Below are 8792 nucleotides of genomic sequence, written 5' to 3'. Positions count from 1 at the left end.
CTTCCCTTATCTTATTTCTCCATAAGGCTCTCTTTCTTGTTAAGTAGATTATAGCTTCGCCCTGGCTTGTCTTGTCATTTTTGTTTCCCCCCCCCTCCCTTCCCCCCCCCCGTACCAAAGAAAAACACCCCCCCTTTATACCTGCTGCCTTTTGGTAGGGCAGCCTCTCAGCGGTGCAACCACCCGCCACTTTCCACCACCCTCATTAAGTATGTCATTTTTACTATATTTAGCATATCTTAAATCCCTTATTCTCAATTGTATCCTTTAAGCTTGTCAGATTAATCAAACCCTTTCCACTAACCATACCCTGAGGTGTAGTGTTATGTCGCTTACGCTTTAGTAAGCTTATCTAGCACAGTTTCTGCCTCCTTCACCTGATTAAGATAGTACGTATGCCCGGCTTTTATAACCTTTAAGCATGCAGGCTCTTGGAGGAAGACCTGAGCCCCTGCAGTCTTGAAAGAGTCAATTAGTTGGCGCAGATTCCATCGTCTCTCCATAGTAGATTTACACAGATCTGAGCGAACAAAGAAAGTCACATCTTCCGTAGTAATCGGAGAGTTAGGTTTAGCTTTTAAGGAAACAGCTTGTCTCAACAGAAAATTTCCGAAATAAATCAAAAAAGGACGAGGATACTTATTGTCTCTGTTTCTATTAGCTAAAGGCAACCTGTGGGCTCTTTGAATCTGAGAATCCCAATCCCAGTCCGCGAGATCTGGGAAGGCACGTTGACATAGTCTGACTATATAGGCCCTGGGGTCCGCCCCTTCAGCCCCCTCCGGGATCCCAAAAAGTCTGAGGTTCTGCCTTCTTTGCCTATTTTCCAAATCCTCCATCTTGGATTGTAAGGCCCGGATTTCTTCCTCGTGTCTAGTACTTTTTTGATTGTGCTTGGTCGAAGTCTCCTCAATTTGTGCCACCCGTTGCTGAAGTACCTCCACTTCTTGGGTTACTTTATTCATTTTGCCATTGACTTCCAGCAAGTATGACTGCATTTTAGAGTTATCCTCCTTTAGTTGTGAGAAATGCTGTTGTGCCTCTTGTCTCTGTTCGGTCAGCATATGAAAAATTAGAGCCATAGAAGGGGTCTCCAAGGAGGAGACTTCCTGGTGTAATTCCTTCGTGAAATGCCCGGCCTGATCAGTTTCTTCCTCTGTTGTGGCAATAATTACGTTCACATTTAGGGCCGTCTCACTACCATCCTCCCTTAAAGTAGAGTCTAGTTGTATATCTTGTACTCCTTTAGGACCGGCTACTATCAATTGGTTTGTAGAGGTGGACGGAACATCAGCCTCGATATCTTGGATATCCTGAATATCTTGATTAGTTAACAGCGAAGTTGAAGGCCCCATGGAACTATTGCCTGATAAGCGTAAAGCCATTGTTTTTACACCACCCTTAGCTTTCATCCACTTACGTAATGGACTATCATCAATAATAGGTTTTCCACGGTTATTAGCCTGATTTATTGTAGAGGAAAGAGTAGATTGATTAGTATTTTTCTTGCACCTTATTTTATTTTTAGCTTTCCCTCTTCCTTTTTTCCGTGTCACTATTTTCCAGTTGTCCTGTGGGGAGCTCTCCATATTATCCTCCGCCTCATCAATTAATTCTTCATATTCATCATTCGACTCTACTGGTGTTCCGTTGCTCTCTTCTACCTTGTCTATGGAGGTTCTAGTAACCGGGGCTAAGTTTTGAGTATCGGTTGCCTCGACTGGTGTAACTGCGCAGCTCATCTGGGTCAGGCCGACACCAGTGGAGTCCCTTCTAATGTCCGAGACTGTGGTTTGTGCCAGTGCGTGCACATGTGACATCAGCTCGGCTGCCCCCTTATCAATATCCGTATCTTTCTCTTTATCCATATCAATATCCTTTAGAGCAACTGTATTGTCTTGTATCACCATCACAGTCTCAGTCACAGTCTCGGTTACAGTCTCAGTTACACAGCCCTCCTTTCCTGAAGCCCTCTGGAGATCCCTCCTCAAATCTGTATCAGTGTCCCCATTCTCAGTTATTATTTGCTCAGTCTCAATACTGCCCCCTGCAGGCGCTGGATTTACAGCTATCTTAACTCCTTTATCTTTGGCAGCGTTATCTTTATTGCTAGCAATTAGCATTAATGATCGCAATGATTGTTGCTTACCAGCCACGTATGCTGCTTTCTCCTGGCTCCCGGTATTGAGCAAATTCTTAACAGCATTGACAGCGGTAATCACCACTTCTGTTCCGTGAGACTTAGCTGGAGTTTTAGTTTTAGCTGCCGCCGCCGCCGCCTTCTTCTCTGCTACCCCATTGACTGCAGCTGAGGCGGCATTTTCCTCTGAGTTTCCTGCTCCTTTCGTTGTCCTGGTGCTCCTCGCATGGATCTTGGGAGCCATGTCAGTGCTCCCTGCCTCCGAGTCGGTAGTGCTCTCCGCAGGCAAGGCAGCGCTCAAATCCCTCTTGTCCAAACAGCTGGCTACGCTCCTGGCATCGGTGATTCCGATGATTCCCCTTGATCCTGGACCCGCGGAACCAAGCCAAGTCAGCAGGGTCCAGCGAGCCCAGCGTGCGCAGCCTGTCTCCGCTCCTCGTTCGCGGACACCGCCGCAGCTGCAGCCGCCCACAAGCAGTATCCGCATCCAGCCCTCCTGCGCTCTCTGAGGCTCGTGCAGTCCGTAACAAGTCTCAGGTGAATCGTCCCGTTGTTTTCCGCTCCGTTAGCTTTCCGCCCATTGGGATAAAAGCATACATTAGTTGGTTATCTGTGAGGTGGTGGGAGCGGCGTTCTCAGGCTGCACCCGACGGCACCTTCAATCCGCCATCTTGGTTTTTTCTGTATAAAAGTCAATGTGTATCATCATATCTTGACCCTAGACACGCCCATAGCCCCGCCCACTTGCCACACCTCTAGGTCATTTGAATGAGTACCTGCACTTATTTTTTCCCATTTAAAGCACTGGGTACAGCACAGGAAAATTAACTTTAAGTTCTAAGTTAAGTAGTAGCCACTGCCAGTAGCCATGATGCCAATAATATGACTTGATTCTGCAGGCGGGGCGGGGCTACTGCGACAGCGTGGGCAGATTTTTCCCAGATTGATTCCACACCCCAGCGTACTTGCACACGCACCCCACCACGAGTAATCCATTTAAAGCAAGGCACAGGCCCTGCCTTACTGAGCAATACCAGGCCCAGTCCTGCCTAAAAGTTACAGAACCAGGCGGTCAATAAAGGGAGGCAGTGAGTGCACAGTGTGTGTCCCGGTAGGCACCTGGCCCACCACGAGTTCAGCAGGTAAATTAAGTGCTAAGTTAAGTTAAGTCTCATCACCATGCCAAACCAAAGCAGCTTTTCTTTTTGGAGCGGGGTGGCGTGATGGTCGTCAGATCACCGTTGTGGTCGTAGCTGAGTCCGGCTCCACAAAATTCCATGATCATGAACATGATGCAGACAGACTGATGCACTGCACTCATTGCATTGCACTGCACGACCTGGCCGCACACACTTATATTATGATAGGGGCGGGCCCGGCTGGGATTAAGTTAAAGTCTTTCCCGCCCATGTTCTGCCTTTGAAGTATCGTCCCTCTCTCCCCTGCTTCAGAGAGAGTACTGGGCTAAATCTGTGGAGGGTGGCAAAAAACAGGCTCGCCTCTGACTGTGTCTTGCTCTAGCAGTCTTTGAATGCCCGCTCTCGGCCCGGGGATGGCAGCAGAGAAGCTGTAATTAAAATTTTTAAAAAGTAACTAAAATCTGTTCTTGTGGGTTTGGGTTTACCGATTACTTCAACTTCTAAATCTAACCCAGGCCCTCAGTACGCACCGTCTTGTAGACCATAAGTAAACTACTAGTCCCATAATGCTATAGTTTGGTTAGCAACATACGTTAATCGTGAGTGTCACAAAAGGTTGCTGTGCAATTTGTGGCTACTCTTTGCGACCAGTTTTCAGTACATCTAGCCCTGGTTCGACAAATCATTTTCATTGAACCTGCTAAGAAGAATGTTTCACAAAGAAAGAAATTGACCGGACAACAAAACCAACTTAGTGAATGACCTTCGTAACTACCAATAATCACTATACCAGGCTACTTTTTTCTTTCTTTCTTTTTTTAATGCCCTTTCTTTAGTTCCTTCTTTTTCCCCGATGTTTATCTTTCCCAGTCAGTTTAAGGATGAAGGGGCTCAAGGCCCTTACCCCTTTTTCTTGTATTTATATATTTTCTTGTCTTGGGTGATGTTTCCTCTCCTTCCCCTTAAAACCCTCTTTTTTTCCCCCCCCAGCCTCTCTGCAGGTCCCCTATGAGTCTGACCTCCTCGTCCCCTTAGAATCCTGCTGCTCTCTCTTCTTTCCTCTCCAAGGCTCCTCCATCTCTTTCTGTACTTACCTTCGCTCCTTTCCTCTTTTCTTTTCTTCTCCATGATCCTCTGCACACCTCTTGTACAACCCCACCTCCTCCTCATGCTGTTGTCAGCAAGACCCAGGAATAGCAATCTGATGGTTACCATTATTCCCAAAATCCATCCATAGAATGCACTGGCAACCAGGTAACCTATGGCAGGGGTCACGTGGGGCAGAACGCACATCTATAATACCAGGCAGGGCAGGGGCAGGCACATTAATTCGTCTCCCAACAGCACTTCTAGCCTCCGTCTACTTCATGCTGAATACGACAGCCTACCCTGTCTGCTCTCATCAACGCCACTGGAATTATGCGATGATTCTGACACCACTGCGTTTTTCGCATAATTTTATATTTGACACATAATTCATCATTTGCAGATTTAAAGAAAAAATAATTCTGCTCAAACATTTCTGAAGTAACTAAAAACGCAGGGACACAAGTTACAGCACAGTGGATTGCCTTCTGCATAGCTTGACTGGTCACTTAGTAAGCGCACAAAGTGACATTCCCTCCTCCTTAGATTCCAGGAGCTGACCAACACCGAGCATGATGAGGTCGCATTCAATTTGACACAGGCGACCAGTATGGGTAGGTGTAGGTATGGACGGTTTGTTCAAATCTTTTATCTTGGCAGGCCAGGCAGGATGTCTGTTGAACAGTGTTGTTTAAAAACATTATTTGTTCAAGGATAATGCAGGCTCGAAATAAAGCTTCTATTCCCTGCACCTGCCAGTCCTTTGAGCCCCAGACAGTTTTCGTTTCTATGTTGTCACTCCAAAAGTCGAAACCTAATAAGGACAGCAGGTCGTAAAATGCTGCAGAATAAATTTGCTTTGTATTAGTCAACATACTTTTCATTCCTGTCTTATTAACATTTTTAAAGTAAAATGTTTCCGGATTTGTGGTATTGAACCTGAGAAGTATGGATATTTTTCATAGAATGTTTTTGAGCTACCCTTCGGTGGCATTGGACAATGTGTCCATTGATTAAAATTATAAATATTCCTAGGGTTTGCAGACTTGTGCAAGAATTCCTAGGGTTTGCAGCCCTGTGCAAGTAATGATGACCATAGTGGTTATAACAATTCATTTGTGCATAATCTGATGAACCTTCTAAGTATTCATGTTTTGTAAATTTTGCAGACATCTCTAAGTCTGACATCATATTATTAACAGTCTCAAAGTCCCAATCATCAGAAAATGTGCTGGGTGAAACAAAGTCACTCAAGGAAACCTTGAACTGATATGGAACCTTCAATAGCTCTGCAGGGCCAAAGATGTCATATTCAGTTCTGTCCCATGCTATACCACCAGGTATAGGAATGGCTGTGATGTTCACTGATGTCAAGTCTCTTTGTTCATGATGAGATGATTTGTGTGGCTTCAGGAGCAAGTTGATGTTCTTACTTGCTGTGTCCATTTTACTATATTTTCCATTTATCAGCATCCCCAAAGTTAATACCAGGATTAGCCAAAGTAGGAGAAAAAGTACGCCTAGCACAATCCAAAGTTCAACCCATGGTGAAACCAGATTCGTTTTTTCAAGTTGCTGAAAGAGTTCTGTAACTTGATCTTTAAAAGTTCTATTTGCTGCCATCATTGCAGGCTCACTGGGATCCTCAGAAAACGTATCAAAGTTAATGAAATAGCCAGAGGGAGTTCTGTCAATTGTTTTAATTGCTTCAGGATTTTATGAAATCACTGCAGATACCGGATCTTTTGTCATATTAGTATAGTCAGATGCTACATCATTGTAGACAGGAGTGGCTTGACGAGCTGGTATTTGGGTCTTAATAGGCACAAGCACCATTGATTTACTGCTTAGTCCTTTATTTTGTGCTGTAGAGTCTTCAAATGTTATCAGTCTCTCAGTCTAAACCTCTTGGATAGTAGCAAGATTTGGTCTTCTGCTACATCGTTGGAGTCCACTGGGCCTACTACTTATTATCGGCCACATGATGTTATTTCACCAGGTCAATAGACACAAACCTGTTCTCTTTTCTTACAGCAGGGGGCAACAGTAACACTGTTCTTGATCCGTGGATTGCTAGCACAGGTACTGCTTTTCTGTTAGTAGGCCCAATATCCTTCTTATCCGCGATCTTTTCTCTGACTAGATCCCCAATCTTTGGAATCCAGACAGGGCTTGCTGGGACGGGTGGTTCTCTTTCAGTGGTCGTTGGCTTCTGTATTGTGTTGCTTTGGCTTCTCCTTTTCTCATTTAAGTCCTGCAAAACAGTCTTGCACTTAATGCAACATTTCTGTGTGCTTTTGAGTCCTATTAGTAGTGTTGAAATCAGGTTTGATTAATTCATAGAGAGGCTTAACACTTTCTGCGTAGTTTAGAATGTATGTTCCTCCGAAATTCAGAAAACCTAGAATGGACTGTAAGTTTTTCAGCATTTTTGGAGGTTGGGGCAGCGCACACTTTTCTAAAAAGTTGGCTGCCAGGCTTTTGCCTTCACTTGATAACTTGTATCCCAGAAAAAGGACGTTGAGGTGGGCAATTCTTGATTTTGTATCGTTCAGAGGCGAATGCAAATATAATGGTATTCACTCTGTTCAAGTGTCTGTCCAAGTCATCGTCTGTTAGATAGATATCATCGACATATGATAATGCCTCATCATCATACGTTTGTAGTAACTCTGTTACTCTGGCTGAAAATAACCCTGGACTATTCTTAAATCCCTGTGGGAGAAAACAGGAGTGAGTCTGTGTCCCCATAATTGAGAAAGCGGTCAAGTTTCTGCTTTCAGGTGCAATGTTTTGACAGAAGAAACCATTAGAAATATCTAATGTAGTTTTCTATTTTTTGTGCACAATGATATTCATCAATGCTGACTGTGTGCATTTTGTACTGCAAAAGTTTTGCAACAAGAGTTTAAATGACTGTAGTCCGAAATGAGATGATATGTATTGTCTGGTTTGGAGACAGGAAACAAAAGAGTGTTCCTGGACGAGGTGCATGTTTCAATCACCCCTTGGTATTCAAGTTGATCTAAGATCTCCTTGACCTGTTTTTTAGCTTCTTGCTTAACTGGGTACTGCCTCTGTGCAGTTGGTTGTGATTTTAACTGGATTTTGGGGTGAGGAAAATCCTCCTCCCATCCCACATGATTTTTATGTAATGCTGGAACCTGGGCTACAGCCCATTTGCTGGCATAGGTATATTTTAAGTGAATTGGAATATGATTGGAAAAGGCTGGCATAATGATGTCTTTGCCATATGGGCACTCCCTGACAAATATTTGGTTGCCAGTCGTTTTCAGCTAGAAGAATGTCATAACCCTTAGAGAGCTTTTCTTAAAAAAGTGCTCTTATTTTCCTAGTTATGTCCCACTCCATCCGGAGGGCTACTTCATTTAACTTATGGGGTACAGTAACCCTGGTATCAGCTGTTTAAACTTGAATGTACTCATTCAAGTCCACTGTCCCCAGATGATCCTTCAAAATCTTGCGAGCTATGGTGACTTCTGCTGCGCTGTCCAGCATTGTCTGAGCCCACTCCCCGTTCTTGAATTGTGTCCTCAAGATCCTCGGCAGGTCTGATTTTTAGACCTGCTACCTTCTTTTTGGTGAATTGGGTGTTCTTATTTTTTGGAACGTGTTGATCGTCTTTGGACATCACGCGTTCTTCCTTGTGTTCTGACCTCTTCTTTCCGATTTCTGTGAGGAAGTCTGAAAGGTACGAGAGGAACGTGTATCAGTATCTTGATATCTATCAGGTTTTCTCAAATTATCCCTATTCCTGAGGTTATACCTCTTTTCAGAGGGCTCCTTTTGAGGAGACCTTCCTCGGGACTGAGAACGCTTCTCATTAGAAGTTTGTTTAGTATTTTCCCACTTCTTTTTAGGAGTAGTGAGAGTGTTTTTAATAAAGAATTTTTCAGGACTTTTTTAGTTGGGGTTTAACTGGTTTCCCATCCACACTATCTCTTCCTAGTTCTTCGTAGGATTTTTCAATTATTCTGGCTAGTTCGTATGGTTGCTCAGTTATATCAATTTCCCTTATTTTTTGGCGGATCGCCACTGATGCTGCTTCACCTTTAATATTAGCTAATATTATAGCTGAGACCTGTTAGAAATCTTTCAGTAATTTCATACCCAGATTTAAAGCAGGCTCTGCCCCGTATTCATTTTGAATCTGTTTCAGGACATCTGATATCACCGCCATAGATGGAACACCATGTGTTTTTGTGTAGATTGCAGCAAAGACTGTACCCCAAGTGTCGCAGTCCTCCAAGTGTGGTGCGATCCCCATTGGACATCACGCGTTCTTCCTTGTGTTCTGACCTCTTCTTTCCGATTTCTGTGAGGAAGTCTGAAAGGTATGAGAGGAACATATTTGAACCAATTGTCTATGTATGTTGATTAGTTGTTTTAGTTGAACTAATAGTTCT

The sequence above is a fragment of the Lissotriton vulgaris genome, chromosome 4_1 (assembly GCF_964263255.1).
Source record: "Lissotriton vulgaris chromosome 4_1, aLisVul1.2, whole genome shotgun sequence".
Lineage (NCBI taxonomy): Eukaryota > Metazoa > Chordata > Amphibia > Caudata > Salamandridae > Lissotriton > Lissotriton vulgaris.
The sequence above is the reverse complement of the archived record's forward strand: the minus strand, read 5'-3'. Positions refer to the sequence as shown.